Source organism: Cervus elaphus, chromosome 21 (assembly GCF_910594005.1).
Source record: "Cervus elaphus chromosome 21, mCerEla1.1, whole genome shotgun sequence".
NCBI classification, from domain to species: domain Eukaryota; kingdom Metazoa; phylum Chordata; class Mammalia; order Artiodactyla; family Cervidae; genus Cervus; species Cervus elaphus.
Window position 1 is genome coordinate 29,545,652 of NC_057835.1, and position 19,712 is coordinate 29,565,363.

Consider the following 19,712-nt stretch of genomic DNA (forward strand, 5'->3'; position numbering starts at 1 on the left):
TAGATGCCCATCAGCAGATGAATGGATAAGGAAGCTGTGGTACATATACACCATGGAATATTACTCAGCCATTAAAAAGAATTCATTTGAACCAGTCCTAATGAGATGGATGAAGCTGGAGCCCCTTATACAGAGTGAAGTAAGCCAGAAAGATAAAGAACATTACAGCATACTAACACATATATGTGGAATTTAGAAAGGTGATAACGATAACCCTATATGCAAAACAGAAAAAGAGACACAGAAGTACAGAACAGACTTTTTGAACTTTGTGGGAGAATGTGAGGGTGGGATATTTCAAAAGAACAGCATGTATACTATCTATGGTGAAACAGATCACCAGCCCAGGTGGGATGCATGAGACAAGTGCTCGGGCCTGGTGCACTGGGAAGACCCAGAGGAATCGGGTGGAGAGGGAGGTGGGAGGGGGGATCGGGATTGGGAATACATGTAAATCCATGGCTGATTCATATCAATGTATGACAAAACCCACTGGAAAAAAAAAATAATAATTAAAAAAAAAAATTAAAAAAAAAAAAAAGAATTCATTTGAATCAGTTCTAATGAGATGGATGAAACTGGAGCACATTATACAGAGTGAAGTAAGCCAGAAAGATAAAGATCATTACAGCATACTAACACATATATATGGAATTTAGAAAGATGGTAACGATAACCCTATATGCAAAACAGAAAAAGAGACACAGAAGTACAGAACAGACTTTTGAACTCTGTGGGAGAAGGTGAGGGTGGGATGTTTCGAAAGAACAGCATGTATATTATCTATGGTGAAACAGATCACCAGTCCAGGTTGGATGCATGAGACAAGTGCTCGGGCCTGGTGCACTGGGAAGACCCAGAGGGATCAGGTGGAGAGGGAGGTGGGAGGGGGGATCGGGATGGGGAATACGTGTCAATCTATGGCTGATTCATATCAATGTATGACAAAACCCACTGAAATGTTGTGAAGTAATTAGCCTCCAACTAATAAAAAAAAAATAAAAAAAATAAAAAATAAATGATTACCACAGTAAGATGAGTTAACACATATATCACCTCACATAGTTATAAAGATTTTTTGAGAACTTTTAAGATTTGCTCTCTTAGTGACTTTTGAATACACAGTAAAATATTGTTAACTGCAGTCACTAGCTATACATTTGATCCTCAGAATGTTATTATAACTGGAAGTTTATACCCTTTGGCCACTTTCACAGATTTCCCCTTACAATAAATAAACTGGAAAAATATAAAAAAATAAAATAAAATAATGTTTAAATGTAGGTGATATTGTTGCTGATGTTCTGTGGCCAAGTCATGGCTGACCTTTTGGGACTCCACGGACTGCAGCACACCAGGCTCCCCTGTCCCTCATCGTCTCCTGGAGTTTGCTAAAACTCATGCCTATTGAGTCAGTGATGCCGTCCAACCATCTCATCCTCTGTCGTTTCATTCTCCTGCCTCCATTCTTTGCCAGCATCACGGTCTTTTCCAAAGAGTTGGCTCTTTGCATTAGGTGACCAAAGTATTGGAGCTTCAGCTTCAGCATTAGTTCTTCCAGTAAATATTCAGGGCTGATTTCCTTTAGGATTGACTGGTTTGATCTCCTTGCTGTCCAGGGGACTCTCAAGAATCTTCTCCAGCACCACAATTTGAAAGTATCAGTTCTTCAGCGCTCAGCCTTCTTTATGGTCTAACATTCATATCCATCCATGACTACTGGAAAAATCATAGCTTTCACTATATAGACCTTATCTGCAAAGTGATGTCTCTGCTTTTTAATATGCTGTCTAGGTTTGTCATAGCTTTTCTTCCAAGGAGCAGGTGTCTTTTAATTTCATAACTGCTGTGTCTGATTTGATGTTAATCTCATTCAGTCTATTTTTGTGTGTGTATGTATTGTATTTTTCACCTCTCAAAGTTTCCTTTGATCTTTATCATGTTTATCATTTCTTTCCTGATATTTTCCATGTTTTCTTTTATATCCTTGAGCATATTTAAGATTTATAAACATTGTCTTAAGATCCTTGTCTCCTAATTTCTTTATCTCTGTCATTTTTGGTGATGATTTTCATCTGCGTATTGGGCACAGTTTCCTGCTTATCTGCAAACAAAGTAACTTCTTTATCATTTACTGATCACTATGAGGGTTATGTCATTCAGAGTTGGATTTTTTTGTTTGTTTGTTTTCTTTTAATGAGTATTTGCTTCTCTGGCACTTTCACTTGTATACCATTTTGACCCCTTCAAGTCTTGTTGCTAATCTTTATCAGGTGAGCCCAGAGAAGATGACTCTAGGAGTAATTTAGCCCCAAGATGATGGTGTGACCCCTGGGAGAATTTTGCCAATACCCCATGTCATACCAGTTTTCTTCATGCAGATTGTGAAGACCATGAACTCACTCTCCCCAGTCCTGTGTGAGCTCCTGGAATCCTTTGGTCTACTGCTTCCTGGTGGCTCTTTTCTTGGCTTCTGTAGATCCACCTCCTACATGTGCAAATGAGTATTTAGCCAAAGACTCAGAAGGAACCCTCTGCAGATCTCCAGCACTCTCTACTTTCCCTGGTCCTCTGCTCATGAAGTGTGACCACATCAGCCTCCCCAAACTGCCATCTCTGTCTCCCTAAGTCAGTAAGCCTCCAGCTCCATGTATGTCCTCCCGCCCTGTACCACAGCCTGGAAACTGCTCCATGTAGTTAACCAGGGCACTTATAGGGCTCAGTCCATTGTTGTCCTTCTCTTGGGCTCACAGTCCAGTTTTCTAAGTTTTATGAAAGAAGAGCAGCTTCCAAAGCATTTAATTCTTCCTGGGCTAAAGTGGAAGTCCTGCAGTAGCTACTATTTTATGCTTTCTTAGGAAATAGCACTAATGCAGCCTACATTTAAACCTATCTAAAGAACTTCCCTAGTGGCTCAGATGGTAAAAATCTGCCTGCAATGTGGGAGACCTGGGTTCGATCCCTGGGTTGGGAAGTTCCCCTGGAGAAGGCAATGGCTACGCACTCCAGTATTCTTGCCTGGAAAATCTCATAGACAAGGAGGCTGGTAGGGTACAGTCCATGGGATCGCTAAGAGTCGAACATGGCTAAGCAACTAATACTTTCAAACAGCTTACAAGTTTAATCATAGGCTGCATTAGCATAATTAATTACTAAGAAAGCATTCTTGCCTGGAGAATCCCTTCTACAGAGGAGCCTGGCGGGCTATAGTCCATGGGATCACAAAGACTTGGACACGACTGAGATGACTTAGCATGCATGCACACAAATGTAAAGATACAATATTTTGTCTATTTGTCTCTGAGAGTTTTTAATCCAATCAAATTCCAGGACAAAAACTGTTGGCATCTAAGGTTTTCTTCCTCTTCCTCCTCACCCTGTCACTTGACTGTTATCTCCTTTTGCTCCTTCAAATATTTGCTTAAATTCCTGTCTCTTATTATAAAATATTCAGTGATAAGATTTGACATATAAGGGAATGGATATTTCCTGCATTGGGTAGGCTGTCTACTGCCCCTCCCTTAGGGAATACCAAGAAAATCTTCCTGCAATGAGCTGGTTGGTCAAGGGTTAAAGATTAGTCATTTCTGTTTCAAAAATGACAATACATTACTTGTCACTTCCTGACTGTGAGTCATTCATATCAGCCTGATAGCTGGCATTATAAAGAATAGATCTTTCTTTATGACTTTTTTCCATCAGATTTATTTTTGCTATTTCTGAGGCAAGTGTCACAGGAAAGCAATATGTATATACATTCTCTGAACAAACTGCACCAGGTAAAACATTAAAAGGATGGGAGGCTGGCTTATAACTGTGTCTGTGAGGAGGGGCAGGGGCCATGTGGAAGGGTGGGGTAATTGAGGGGAAGGATGGAGGAAGAAATTTTGAACACTTGGCCAACAAGACACTGCTGTCAGTGCTGAAAATGTGAAGAGAATGTTAGCATCAACAGGATTCTACCCCCAAAAGAATTCTAAGGTTTTAATGCTGTATCATAATCTTTCCTACAGTACAAAAATGTTTAAATGCTGTATTTGGAAAGGTTCTCATATAGACACAAAGATGGATACTGATGGCATCTTTGGTGGTTAAAGATTTCTGCTTCATGCCATGTTTCACATTTTTGACAAACAGGCTGAGCTAATATGACAGGTTTTCTTTATAGTTAATTCTTGATGGTGAGAAAATACATATTCTTAATTTTATTACCATTATTTTAACTTTCTCTAAACTTCAAACTTACAGATTTATTGTTCAAAAGAAAAAAGTAAAAAGGTACTCAAAGCCTGAGAATTTAGTGACGATTTTAGTAGTTTGGCTTGGTGATAAAGAGAAGATGGAGAGAAGATCACAAGAAATCTTTAAGGAAAATACTACTATTATTCCAGTTTTACCAGCAAAAAACCAAAATGTCCTTGTCAAGACTCAAACTAGTCTAAACAAAATGAAACATAAAAAAAAAAAAAAGGGTGGGGGGGGAGCTTGAAAAATTTTCCTCTACACTTATAAGTTCTTTTGGCTGATCTAATAATTAAACTGATATGAGACAGATTAACAGGAGAAAAGCAGATGTAATTTCCAATGTATGACAGGCTCACAAAGACATGAAAGGGTCAAAAGCAGTTAGGCAATTGAGGCTTACCTCCCATCCTGAGCTAAGGAGGCTGGAGTGGACTTCTGCTGACAGTTCTCTCTGCTGACGGTTCTGTTTTCTTGTTTGCTTATCTATCCTTTTCACTCAGCTTGTTTCATTTCACATAATTATTTTTAAATTTGTGACTTTGTGTATATCATGAGTGTATTCCATTTATTCCTGAATAATACTCCATTATGGGGATATTGTTTTTGTTATTTAGTCACTCAGTCACGTTCATCTCTTTTCAATCCCATGGACCATAGCCCACCAGGCTCCTCTGTGCATGGAATTCTCCAGGCAAGAACACTGGAGCGGGTTGCCATTTCCTTCTCCAGGGGATCTTCCTGACCCAGGGATCAAACCTGTGTCTCCTGCATTGGCAGGAGGGTTAAAGATTACCACTGAGCCACCAAGGGAAGCCTTATGTGGATATACCACAATTCATTTTTACGTTTACTTGTTGATGTACATTTGGACCATTTCCTGTCTGGGGCTGTCACATACATGATATGAATATGTGTGTACAAATATTCATATAGACATGTGCTATCCTTTGTCGTGGAGAAACTGCCAGACTTCCCACAGTGGTGGTACCATTTTCCATTTCCATCATTAATGTATGAGCATTCTAGCTGCTCCACCAAAAGCAGACAGTTCTTAGACCAGGCCCTCTATTTAAATCCTTTAGTCAGTTAAGGGGGACGTAAAAAGCTCTTTCTGAGCCTTTTGGACCTTGGTCATCTTCAGTTTAGAATAATCCACATACCAGCGTGGCACATTTTGGAGAGGCTCATTCTGAACTCCTTTAATTCCATGGAACTAAAACATCCAGAACTGGATCCAGTAAGCTTAAATACAGCGACTCAAAGCACATTATCAGAGCTCTCTTGTGTGGACTCTTTACAGCTCCATAGACCTCCTCCTCTGTGGGTTAAAATTTACTCTCTATGTGGTTTCCCTGGTGGCTCAGTTGGTAAAGAATCCTCCTGCAATGCAGGTTGGGAAGATCCTCTGGAGAAGGAAATGGAAATCCACTCCAGTATTTTTGCCTGGGAAATCCCGTGGACTGAGGAGCCTGGCAGACTACAGTCCATGAGGTCACAAAGAGTCGGATACAGCTAGAGCGACTGAGTACGCACGCACGTGAAAACTAAGTTAACACCATCCTCATAACTTGCTATCGTGAAGAGCAGCTCTCTCACTCCTCTGTCCAGGAAGCTCCAGCAAAATTCTCAGACTGGCTCAGTTCAGGCCATGCATGCTCAGTCACTTCAGTCATGTCTGACTCTTTGTGATCCCATGGACTGTATAGGCTGCCAGGCTCTTCTGTCCATGGGATGTCCCAGGTAAGAATACTGGAGTGTTTACCATGCCCTCCTCCCGGGGAATCTTTCCGAAACCAGGGATCGAGCCAGCATCTCTCGTGTCTTTTGCATTGGCAAGCAAGTTCTTTACCACTAAGCCATTTGGGAAGCCCTCAGGCCATGGGCCCATCCCAAATTAATCACAGTGACCACGGGGGTTGAGTGTTTAGACTGCCCTCTCTGAGTCACTTTATGGAGGAGGTAAGACCTTGGACTTCCCTGCTGGCTCAGCGGTAAAGAACCCGTTGGCAACACAGGAGACTCAGGTTTGATCCCTGGGTTGGGAAGATCCCCTGGAGAAGGCAATAGCAACCCACTCCAGTATTCTTGCCTGGGAAACCCCATGGACAGGCTGGCGGGCTACAGTCCATGGGGTTGCAAAGAGCTGGACGCGACTTAGTGACTAAACAACAAGAAGATCTTGGCAACTTTGCTAGGTGGGAGAGTTGTAGTTCCTGAAAGAAAATTGGTTAGAAGACAAAAGGTAATATATTTCCACAGAAATATACTCAGAAAAACAAGTTGAATATTCAATATTCCATAACGGTTCGAGGCTGAGCACTGGAGCGAGTAGCACGTAAGTATTTACTGACTGACTAAACTCGAGTCTGTGTTCTAAGCTCCAAACCCATGCCCTTTCCTGCACACACAGCCTCTTATTTTTTGAACAACATACCCACGTCTCTTATGTCTCCTGCATCGGCAGGTGGGTGCTTTACCATAGAGCCGCCTGGGAAGCCCTACTGAACTACCCCTAAATTCTCTAAGCGAACAGAGTTCACCATGTGGATTGACAAAGAACATTGAAACATGAAATGATAGTTCTTAGAAGAACAATGCTACATGACACTGCTCTATTGTCAGTTCTTTGTACTACTCTTGGTTGTAAGGATTTGCTAATGATCTTGCTAATTCTTTGAAAATGAAGCATTTTCAGTGCACTCAACCCTCCAACATCAGGGGTAGTTTAGCTTAAGAAGAATGATAGAATCTGCTCCCTTAAGAGCCCGAGAACAGGACTATTATGATGCTACTATTTCCATCTGTGTCTTTCATCTATTGTGTTTTATCTCCTCTTTTTCTCAGATTCTATCAATAAGAACGCTTGGTTTGAATTAATGGGAGAATGAGCTGCTAGTGTCTGTTAAATGTTTTTCAAAATCTGTTTTATCTTTTAAAAATCAAAACGATTTTTCTTTTCCTTTCAAAGTGAAAAAGGAAAGAGAAACCTGAAAATTATCAAGCACGGAGGGAGACATTTGCATTTCGGCTCCGACACTAAGTTATTTTTCTGTTGTCAACAAACGGAGAGCTTGATTTTAAGTGTTGCCAGCTTCTCTCTAAGCTTCATTATTCCATTTGGCTCCACAATAAAAAGAAAGAAGTTACAGACACTCTTTCTTTATCATCTAGGATTCCCGGGGAAAGATTGAAGCATCCTTTCTGGCTTTGAGGGAAAATGCGTGACTTTCATTAACACGAACAGGAGTACTTTGTGCTGGAAGAAGAGATTCCATGTTTTAAATGCTTGAGTGATGATTCCTGCAAAGCTGGAAGAGGCCTTTTGTCTCAGGCGGCTCTGCCTACTGTTGCAGGACCAGAATTATGAATCACAGTAGGCTGTCTTTTTAAGACAGGCTCTCGATCCACAGTGATTCCAGGACACTTGTGCAGAAAAAGATGTCATTGCAAGCAATGCCATGTACCAGGCACGCTTCATCACTCTAGCACTACTAGAGAAGGCTTCCGGGCAACACACTTGTTACCACTGGAGAAAGAAAGACTGAGCTAATTGAAACCCTATGTAACACTCTTCTTTTCTCTGGTAGGTTTAAGGTAAAACAAAAATAATAGTATTAAAAAAAAATAATAGTATTGCTTTTGTAGTTGCAAAGGCTGAAGAAAACCCATTGAAATATATGTGGACACAACAACCTGATTTTTTTTTTATATTCCGTATGTACCATGTAAACAGAAGTACATAATTCTTTTTATGTTCACATCTGAATAAGAAAAATTGCCTTTTAAGTAAAATAATTATGGAATAGGAAGAGATAGCAATGGTTTTTTAAAGATCCAATAAATCATATAAACTGATCTTTCCAAAAAATGTTTGTAGGTTGCTAAAGATATGAAGAGAAGAAGAAATAACTGAAATTAATTCTGAAGACAAATCCCCATCAAAATGAGAAAGTACACCAGCTTACACTAAATGAAAAAGCACTCGTGTGGCATAAAGCAGATAGAATAAATCAGCTTGTAAAGCGGTACAAATATTCAAAAGGAGGGCTGTTTGAAAACAAACAAAAGAGAAGTTAGAAGATGACGAAACTGCCAGAGTGAGGAATGGGCCAGGCCAGTGGCCCAGGGGGGTTTACCAGTTCTCCTGAGGCTGCCCTGAATCTCCTCAGCTAGAACTCTGCTCAGCCTGGGGACACACCCAGTCCAACTGGTACCCTCAACTCTCAATGCGTGGGCAGAGCCCACCCAGGGCACACCAACTCACCTGGCCTTGTAGACACCCAGCTCCAGAGTCCTTGGAGATTGGTCTTATGCTGCTTGGTCTGGAGAAAGGAGGCTGGCAGGAGTCCAGGATATTGAGAAAGAGTTGAAGGGTCTGGGTGTGTCAGAGCTGACCCAGACATCCTCTTAGAGAAAGTGTAGAAAATAGAAACAGGGTCAAAAGCTGCTAGGACAATCACATGTCTGTTATTTTTTACCAAGAAGATACACCCATCCTGAGTGTATGACCCCTAACAATTGTGTTGTCAGCAAGTTAGAAAGAGAAAGATGCTTGCCTTTAGGATAATATTAAACACCAAGAATTTACTGGCTGTTTTCCAGGTTTTTTTTTTTACCATGAAATCACGGATTTAGCAATGAGAGCTGAGAAAAGCTGGAGGAAGACACACACACACGCAGAGGTTTATTTTGCATTTCCAAAAAGATAAGTAAATCTGAAGTTAGTTGTTACTGAGGCTGGCTTGTGTCTGGTGCAAGTTCAGAATCTTTTGTCTTACTGGGAAATCTGTCAGGCAACAAGGGTATGGGGGGAAGACATACAGTGGGAACCTGTCAGAGAGTCTGGGAACACAGTCCTTAACTTTGAGGCGCTTCAACACTACCTGGGAGGATCAGACAGGAGCACAATACAGTTCTTTTAGGGACAATTTACAAGCAAGACATTTCACAAGACAGAGAACTATTCTATATCTCTTGGAGCCTGAGGAGTCATGTAAAAAACTTGCAAATGACTCTCCCCATACAGTAAGCTGAGGGCAGCAGCTCACTCACACCGGCACACGTCTATTTGTCAGATGAAGAGGCAAAGCTGTGATACAGGAAGCAGCTTCAGGCACTGGCTCTCAAGCCAGCGGGTAGAGCAGGCACTGTCCTGTCTCGTCTGCTTCTCTGTTTCTCTTCTTGGCCCTGATCTCTCACTCCATGCTCATACCTCTGGGTGACAGGCTTGTCAACCCCCAGTTTTACACCATTCCAGCCCATCATGAATTACACATGGGGTAACCTCCAGAAGACATCAACCTCATGGTCAAACCTCTTCTGAGTCTTGCTGCTGCCTCTAGTTTAAGGATGTGGGTGCATCATTTATCTCCAGTCTTTCTGGGGTCTATTCCAGTGCCTGCTACTCAAGGGCTCCATAATTAACATGCATAATGGATAGCTTGAAAGAAAGTGAAAGTGAAAGTTGCTCAGTCATGCCCAACTCTTTGCAACCCCATGGACAGTACAGTCCATGGAATTCTCCAGGCCAGGATACTGGGGTGGGTAGCCTTTCCCTTCTCCAGGGGATCTTTCCAACCCAGGGATTGAACCTAGGTCTCCCACATTGCAGGTGGATTCTTTACCAGCTGGGCCACAAGGGAAGTCCAAGAATACTGGAGCCGATAACCTTTCCCTTCTCCAGGGGATCTTCTTCGAACCCAGGTCTCCCTCATTGAAAGCAGATTATTAGCTGAGCCAATCTCCTATAAATAAAGGTGTAACATCATCATCTAGCTCTCAAAGTCCTCAGGCTGACTCCTTCATCCTTCCTTTTATCATAACATCTCTCCACTCTCTTGTACATATTTTAATTCAGCTTCATGCACCAACTCTGTATCAGGTCACTGGCTTCACTTTCTTCACACCTTTTCTCCTACTGTTTTGCACATCTGGACCCCTTCTTCTCACCTGCCACACCACCTTTTAAGTCCTATGACACCTTCTCCATAAACATGCCGTCCACCTCAGGATAGTCTTTTTTTCTCTTTTGAACATATAATTTGTGCCACTCCTATGGCTTTTGGAATTCTAACTTGATGTGTTCTGGGCAAGTTTTGAATTTTCTTTGCACAAGCACAGTAACTGACACACAGTAAGAAATCAGTAAAAGTGTTTGTTGAATAAATGAATAACAGATTTGTACCCTGTCCCCCTCACTGTTAAGGGGAAAATATTAGACGTTAGCAACCATGTTTAGTTTGCAGCAAAAGCGGAAGTAAAAGAAAGTAAAGTTGCTCAGTCATGTCCAACTTTTTGCGACCCCATGGACTATAGCCCACCAGGCTCCTCCATCCATGGGATTTTCCAGGCAAGAATACTGAAGTGGGTTGCCATTTCCTTCTCCAGGAGATCTTCCCCACCCAGGGTTCGAACCCGGGTCTCCCACATTGTAGACAGACACTTTACCATCTGAGCCACCAGGGAAGAAGAGGAAGAAGAGATGCAAATAAGGGAGAGGAGCTTAATTACTGCTCTCGATTTTGCCCACTTTCCTGTGCCATCCACACCATCCTCTATGTACACTTCCTACTACCCAAAAGTCCATGCATTTCTGGATACAGATACCCACTCTCCAAAACAAAACAAAAAAAATCTGCATCAGGACAGGCATTGTATCAAAGACTAGGTGGGGGCTTCCTTAGTGGCTCAGTGTTAAAGAATCTGCCTGCCAATGCAGGAGACTCAGGTTTGATCCCTGGGTGGGAAAGGTACCATGGAGGAGGAAATAGCAAACCACTCCAATTCTTGCCTGAAATATCCCTTAGACAGAGGGGCCTAGCGTGCTACAGTCCATGGGATCACAGAAGATTCGGACATGACCTAGCAACTAAACAACAGCAACATACTAGATGACAAGCATCAAACGAAATCATCATAATGGGCTTTTCTGACCCCAACACATAAACCTCATTTTATTCTATTTTCTGCTTCTGAGTGAGCCAGACCATCATCCCAGGTGGCATCTCAGTGAGTAATAATCCTCCATCTCTATCATTTAGAGACCCCTGTCAGAGGACTCTTCTCCAGAAATCTCTGCATCTCCAAAAAAAGACAATGCATCAGTTAGATGCAAGTATGAAAGCACTTTGCTTCAGGGATAGTTTTATAGTAAAGGATGGGGACATTTGTAAAATATTTCTGATGGATAGAAGTTGAAAGGCAGATAATAATATGTTGCTACATAAATTTCAGTGGTCCTAAGTGGTCATGAAAATAAATGGAATGTGTATATTAAGAAAATTTGTCATTGGAGATACTATACATTGGGGTTTTGTAATATAAATATAAAAAGGAGCAAAATAAAGCAGTGGTCCAATAGGGTGTGATTAATTAGGAATATGGAGGGGGAGAATTAACAAGACTACTGTTACATCATACTTATGTGAGAATCATCTCCCACAAACTGACATCCTGTCACGAAGGGACTTGTCCAATGTGTAAGGAATCAAGAATTTTAGTCTCAGGAGTCCTCAAGCCTCCTTATCACTTAATTCAGTAGTCAGTATGCTGACAAAAGTCTTGCCCACTTCTTACCTTTGCAATTCACTAATTCAGCAATTGCTGACTTTTTTAGCAATTCATCTAAAATCCAGTTAAGACAAAACTATCACAATTTTAATGTACTAGAACCAGATCAAATTCCACAGCTTATGTGACAGTGAAAGTGTTAGTTGCTCAGTCGTGTCTTACTCTTTGCGACCCTATGGAGGTGTAGCCCACCAGGCTCCTCAGTCCATGGAATTTCCCGGGCAAGAATACTGGAGTGGGTAGCCATTCCTTTCTCCAGGGGATCTTCCTGACCCAGAGATTGAACCCAGATCTCCCACATTGTAGGCAGATTCTTGACCATTTGAGCCACCAGGGAAACTGCAGCTTATGACTCCCATGAATCAAATGACCATCTATTTTATTTGCTTCAAATTCTCTTGCTAGAATATTTTCAGGCAGAAACTTTGGAAAGTTCAGCTACTGTCATCCTTGGTTGGTAGCAGGAGGACAACTGAAAATCTATGTCTGCAGGTTTAAGAGGTCTCTGTGTACACCAGGATGAAGTAAAGGGTCCACGCACTGCATTCATTTGTCTTCAATGTTCTGTCATTATGACAAAGTAGGATTTATCAGTGTAGATGGGAAAATTGAGGAGCATACTTTGACTCATCCATCTGGCCCTCAAAGATGTCTTATTTTTTTGTAATTTTATTTATTTATTTTTGGCTATGCAGTCTTCACTGATGCGGGGAAATTTCTTCAGTTACAGTACACCAGCTTCTCATTGTGGAGGCTTCTCTTGTTGCAGAGCACGGGCACTAGGTCATGCAGTCTCAGTAGTTGCGGCTCCTGGGCTCCAGAGCATAGGCTCAATAGTTGTGGCATACAGGCTTAGTTGCTCCATGGCGTGTGAGATCTTCCCGACCCAGGGATTGAACCCATGTCTCCTACATTGGCAGGTGGATTCTTTACCACTGAGCCACCAGGAAAGCCCCCATGGTGTAGGAAAATACAGAATTAATTGCAGGGCTCCAAGCAAGGAGAATGGGCAGCTCATGCGCAAAAGACCTGAACTACCTGATTGCTTTCAAGGAAGGGTTTTTAAGGGGTTTGGGGGTTGAAGGTTGTAGCTCATGGACTTTCTTTTCATTGGATGGTAGTAAAGAAACAGGGCAATGCTTCAGGAATCTTAATCCTTGGTTTTCAGATCCAACAAGTCTGGAATCCATGGGGTTGTGGTCAGGGTGTAGTCACCACCTTCCAAGGGGGTAAGTTAGAATCCTAGTTTCTGCAGAACAAGTCAAATATATGCATCAGATTACTATGTTTATGCTTTGAGGAAGAACAAGGTCTCTGTTTTATAACTGAAATATTTTCTAAGCTGTTATCAACCTGTATCTGCACATTCCACAGAGAGTTTGGCTTCATTGCAATTCTCTCTCCTCTACTTGGCTTTTCTCATGTCTGCACCCACCCCAAGTACATTCTCTTATTAGACACCACATCCTCCTGGGAGGTGCCATTGGCCTCCAGGGACTATTGCGGTTCTCTTCCCACATATCAGCTGGAGAAGCTATACCAAGCTTCCTTCTACTCATCTTCTGCCTCCCAAGGTGGTTGTGGAAACTTATACTGTTGAGGAAAACTGGAAATATCCTAGAGGAATTCAAAATTAAAATAATTCTTCATCAGATGCATAGGTTTGACCGTATGAATACTTGACACATTTTTCTCTCTGGTTAAAAATAGGAAAGAAAGTTGCCCTTCATTAAATCAGAGGACAGAATTAAGAAACCCCAAAAATCAATTACATCAACCTATGTGGCCAGTTTTTAATATATGATTTAGAAAGGAAAATATAAAGCTTCTTTGGACCTAAATGTTATCTGTCTCCTTTAAGCTAACTCCCAACCTAGTGATTATGATGACTAAAATATATCTAATACAAAGTCATGAGATGGCAAAAACAATACATTGACCAATTGTTGGTAATTCAGAAATAAGAAAAGGTCTCCAAGAATGGTATTGAAAATACATGTTCTCTTGCTAAGGATGTAGACGTTAGCAACAATGGACCCTTTAGTCTTCTGGGGGGAGTGGGTGGGAAGGGGTTTTGAGAACAGAGAAATGCAAGTCTGGAACCCAAAGGTGGGAACTGCATTGAGAAATAATAGGTGTACAATGTCTATCGGAGAAGGCAATGGCAACCCACTCCAATACTCTTGCATGAAAAATCCCATGAATGGAGGAGCCTGGTGGGCTGCAGTCCATGGGGTCATGAAGAGTTGGACATGACTGAGTGACTTCACTTTCACTTTTCACTTTCATGCATTGGAGAAGGAAATGGGAACCCACTCTAGTACTCTTGCCTGGAGAATCCCAGGGACAGTGGAGCCTGGTGGGCTGCTGTCTATGGGTCACACAGAGTCGGACACGACTGAAGCAACTTAGCTGCAGCAGCAGCACAACATCCATGAAATGTTTTCCAGTAAACATTTTCATGCAAGGACTAACAGTAAGCATGGCCCTGGGCTCTGGGAGATGCATGCTCCTTGGAGTTAACTGCTCTCCTGTACCTATCTGGCACAAGAGGGTACCACCTAATAACTTCATTCACTTTTCTTTTCTGTGGATATAGAAAACCAAGATCTGTGGAAATATAGGTTTTTCTTACCTGGTCCCTGTATATTCCAAACTGCTTCATGTTTCTGGTTATGTATGAAAATTGAGGTTTACCATCATAACTACTGAGTCTAAGAGGAAAATCCTCATAAGAGACTTCACTAGACACGCATGTGAATTGTCTAATAGGGCCCCAAACATATTTCTTGAATTTTTGGAACTATGTTGTATAAAAATCACTTCTAAGTATGAGTAGAAGAGTAAGGGGAACCATGTTAATTATAAAGATTTTTGTTGTTGTTAAGATTATTTTATTCAAACAAGATTTGCTGAGAACAGCTTCTATTAGGAAATTTATTTAATATGACTGAAATTTCCAGGCGTTAATTTTCATCCCAGTCTTTTACTATAATAACACTGTAGATTTCCTTTATGCCACAAAGAAGCATCTTCACATTATAAAAGATAACATGTTTTTCATGCAATGTATACTTTATTATGGTTTTTTTTTTAATCCCTTTGAGCCAGATTCTAATATAATTTCAGAAGAAAATTCCTATTGAAGTTGACTGAATTCCAGTGTAATTTGAAAGCAATTAAAGTTTATCAAAGGAATTTTGCAGTAGAGTCATTCTGGAAATGAATCCAGCCCAAAAGGGAATAACACAAGCGTATCTAGGTCTTTGGAGCAGTGCTAAGAAATTCCTTAAGTTTTATTGACTCACAAAAACTACAGTGTTCCATTGGATGGTAGGAATGACTTACAAGTCAGTCATTCATGCAGATTCACTGAAGTTTTAGAAATTGAAAACTTTCTTAAAACTCAATAGCATCATCCTCAAATGGGTATTCCTATATAACCAGAAGTAGAAAATTTCTGGTATGCTTTATTAAAATGTAATCTAAGTCAAACACAACATAAAGTTTCCAATAAAACTTTTGCTTCTATGTTGTTATCATTCTTAAAAAAAAAAAAAGAAAAACCCATGTGAAGGGTCACGTGTCAGCACCACATGACCTGAGTGTCAGTTAAGAGTGTCACACAGAAGTGGCATAGGAGCGACTTCCTGGTGGTGCAGTGGTGAAGAACCCACCTTCCAAGGCAGGGGATGCACTTCCATTCCTGGTCAGGGAACCAAGATCCCACATCTAACCCTGATGGGGAATAACGCCACAGGGGCGACTAGAACCATGTGCCCCAACTAGAGAAGACCCTGAGCACCGCAATGAAGACCCAGCACAGCCAAAAAAAAATTTTTTTAAACTAGCAGAAGAAAACACCTCCTAACAAAGGAAGGAAACGCAGCAAAAGAAGAACAAATGTTTCTGTGAGCCTCTCTTTAGGGATTGTGTTACATTATTGATGTAGAATGCCTCACCTTTTACATAAAACTCTATACTATGATGGAAATAATAATCTGTATGAAATAAAAGAGAGCTTGCTTTTTATCATATCGATATCTGCTATATTAATATACTCTAACAGAAGTGCATGGATTCTAAGGAAAATGAGGTTTCTGGGGTGCCTCTTCATGCACATGCTATTTTGAGGCACAGTCTTGTAGAGGTCAGACTTGAAAGTCATTAATCAGCATATACTAATTAATTGCTCTTAATTAAATAGAAAAATAAAATGGAGAAAATTTCAGAGTAATAAACACAGTAGGTTAATGACTATTATTGTTATGTCAACTTAACTTTCAAAAAACTTTAAGTTATCCAAAAGCATGAGTCTACCTTCAATCACAATGATGGTATTTGACACACAATTTTGCTTACTCAAGTGAAAATCCCAAAAGGAATTTGACAGCCTAACCTTTTGAGCAATGTACCATCTTAGATGACAGAGCATTACAGCCAGAGTGGCCACATGAGAAGCTTCACAGACCTGCTTCCCAGTGAAATAACCACACAGATGGAATTTTTTTTTAAAGTGAGGGGAGAACTTCCCTGGTGGTCCAGTGATTAAGATTTTGCCTTCCAATGCAGGAGGTGAGGGTTCAATCCCTGGTCAGGAAGCTAAGATCCCACATGCCTCATGGGTAAAAAACGGAAAACATTTAAAAAGAAGAAGCAATATTGTAACAAATTCAGTAGAAACTTCAAAAATGGTCCAGAAGAAAAACTTTAATTAAAAAAAAGAAGAAGAAATGCAAAGTGTCCAGAAATTTTCCTAAGGACATGCAACAAATGGAGAAAAATGTATTCAAGAAAACTCTCCTGAATCTCAGTAAGATTATTTGGAATCTGAACCATAAACACACTCAATCCAGTTTAGCACGATTAAATACCCATTTTAGGTGGATATGGCCAGGAAGATGGGGTTCCTTCTTCCCTCAAACCTCAATCAAGGGATCCTTAAAAGGTTTACAGAGGCTAACTTTCAAGAGCCCCTAAGCCCCCTTCCTCCACCCAACCCCCACTCACAGAGCAGAGTTTTTCCACCCAGAGGCAGACGGAGAATACTTAGCACCTTGCTCACCTTAACCTCAGCTTATTCATAGGGTGAAAGTTTCATGCTGGGCAAGGCAAGCCACAAAAACCAGAGGCTTCACCCTGACCCAGAGCCCCGCTTGCAAAGCAGGAGAGTCAATCCACAAGAAGCAAACCACTGTCCCCACCCACAGCTCCAGAGATATGACTCCAACTGCCCAAGTCTCCACCATGAACCATCTTGGCTTCCATTTTCAGGGACATTTGGTGTGATTTTTTTTTATTTACATTTAATGCTTTTCATTATTACAAACTCCACCCAACACATCTAAAATCTCTCAACACATACTTCCTAATTCCATCCTAATTCCATCTAACTTTGATATTTTGTATCACGAAATCCCTCAAAATTGGGTCTATGTTACTGAAGTTTTACAAGAATAATTATAACAACGACTAATAACATATACTAAGTACTAGCTTTGTGCCAGGCACTCTACTGCTTTACATAAATTATCTCTTTCTGCCACATCTAATTGCATCTAAGCATATGCTTAAATTTGCCAGTAGCACTTAATATTAATTAAAATAAGGATATTGATCATCTTCAAAAGAAATATCTCAATATACCGACGTGAAACCTATAGAATAAAATATTTTAAAGACTTACAAAATGTATACCACTTAATTATTATGCCATACTATTACATTTATGTTTCTATTATGGAAAATAAAGCTATAAAATAAAAATAAAGTATCTGCTTTTTATCCTATTTATTTCTTACACCTTTCTCAAATTCCTAGAAACCACAGCTTCTCATATGTCAAATAAGTATGATTAGATTCATATATTCAATTAAATCCTCTAACTAAGAAAGTAATATATAAAGTAAGTATTATGTCCTTGCATTAACTCCCAAATTATGTTGTATAACAAATCACCCTGATGTTAATCATGGTATGAGGGTTGAAAAGTAACACAGGATAAGATTTTTACTAATCCTTCACATTCCGTTTTGAAGCTGTATGCTGCTCTTGATCAGAACTCTCATTTTATTATCAAGAATTACATTATTCTCCGAATGAGTGAATTTCCTGTTGGAGACAGGAAATGAAGGACTGCAAATGCTGGAAATGTATTTTTCCTGTCTCAATGTTAATACATGATATATATGCATTCATATTAACAATAACTCTGAAAACTAGTTTCATTTCCTCTACACATAAGCAATAAACAGTAAGTGCAAAAATGTGAATACTAGCAGCAGTGATGTGGATACAGAACATGGGGTTCCATTTGAATGTACAGCCATTTCTAACATTTCATTAGAGCATTGTACAGGCAACTGTCGCAGATGTCCATCACAGTTGGATTAGACGAAGAAAACAATGCAGGCTTTGAGGATAAACCGAAGCTGCAGCTCAAAGTTTTCATTTCTTATCCAAGGGCACCATAGGACCATTGTCTTCCTCCTTCAAGGCAAAAAAGAAGGAGTCAATTATGTTACTGATATTCTTCCACAGCAAACTGAAAAGTCTTTTCTACAGTCCAACAGGAGACAGCAACAATGAGAAGTTTCATAAGAAAACATGGAAATTTCAAAAATATCTTCATGCTCAAGTTTGTCATCTCTGCAATTTTTCCACCAAGTCTACCATAACTTTATTTCTTTGACAGAATCTATTAATGCAAAATTTCATAGAAACATATATTTTTAACCCAAATAAATGAATGCTTGAACTGTTTTCTAAAGAAAAAATTTGTATGTCATGCAAAATAATAAATAAAGCTTTTAGTTGTCATTAATTTCCTGTGTAATAGTTGCAAGTGGTAACTAAGCACAAAGACCACTTCTTCCTAGTCCCCAAATTCTATTAAATAAATGAAGAAATAATAAATACAGAATAACACAGGAAACAATCAGACATTTTGAGATAACTAAGAGTCTTCTCATTTAGAAAACAATATCAGCTAAGATTTTCATTCAATACGTCTACTCGTGTTACAACAGATGGGCTGGGGAAACTGACAACTGGTTCATACAGTTGCTAAACATAAACTAGTCCAATTTTTTGGGCAACAAATATCTATTAAAATAATGCATATACTTTTTACCCAGAATTACACTTCTTGGAACTTATGATAGAGATCAATCACCTAATTATACAAAAATTTTATGTGTAAGAATATTCACTGGAGAAAAAAAAAAAAACCTAGAAAAAAACCAAGCAATTTCCTTCTTTAATAAACTATGATACAATAGAATACTTTAAAATTGTTCATACATGATACACATATAGATTTCCTTGTACATATGCACATACACATGACTACACATGTATTTATATATTCACATCAGTTCAGTTGCTCAGTCGTGTTCGACTCTCTGCGGCCCCATGAACCATGGCACACCAGGCTTCCCTGTCCATCACCAACTCCCAGAGCCCATCCAAACCCATGTCCATTAAGTCAGTGATGCCATCCAACTGTCTCATTCTCTGTTGTCCCCTTCTCCTCCTGCCCTCAATCTTTCCCAGCATCAGGGTCTTTTCAAATAAGTCAGCTCTTCCCAACAGGCAGCCAAAGTACTGGAGTTTCAGCTTCAACATCAGTCCTTCCAATGAACACCCAGGATTGATCTCTTTTAGGATGGACTGGTTGGATCTCCTTGCTGTCCAAGGGACTCTCAAGAGTCTTCTTCAATACCACAGTTCAAAAAGCATCAATTCTTTGGCACTCAGCTTTCTGTATAGTCCAATACTCACATCCACACATGGCCACTGGAAAAACCATAGCCTTGACTAGACAGACCTTTGCTGGCAAAGTAATGTCTCTGCTTTTTAATATGCTGTCTAGGTTGGTCATAACTTTCCTTGCAAGG

The 19,712-nt window shown here is 40.2% G+C and overlaps 1 protein-coding gene across 1 annotated transcript in view; it reads right to left on the reverse strand.

Moving 5' to 3' along the window:
• Window positions 1-14,737: 14,737 nt before the first annotated feature.
• Window positions 14,738-19,712, reverse strand: part of CA8 (carbonic anhydrase 8) — an 87,698-nt gene continuing 82,723 nt past the window's right edge. The window contains exon 9 of the mRNA XM_043880123.1: window positions 14,738-18,303. The gene's annotated coding sequence lies outside the window, so the exon portion shown is untranslated. The remainder of the gene's footprint in view (window positions 18,304-19,712) is intronic.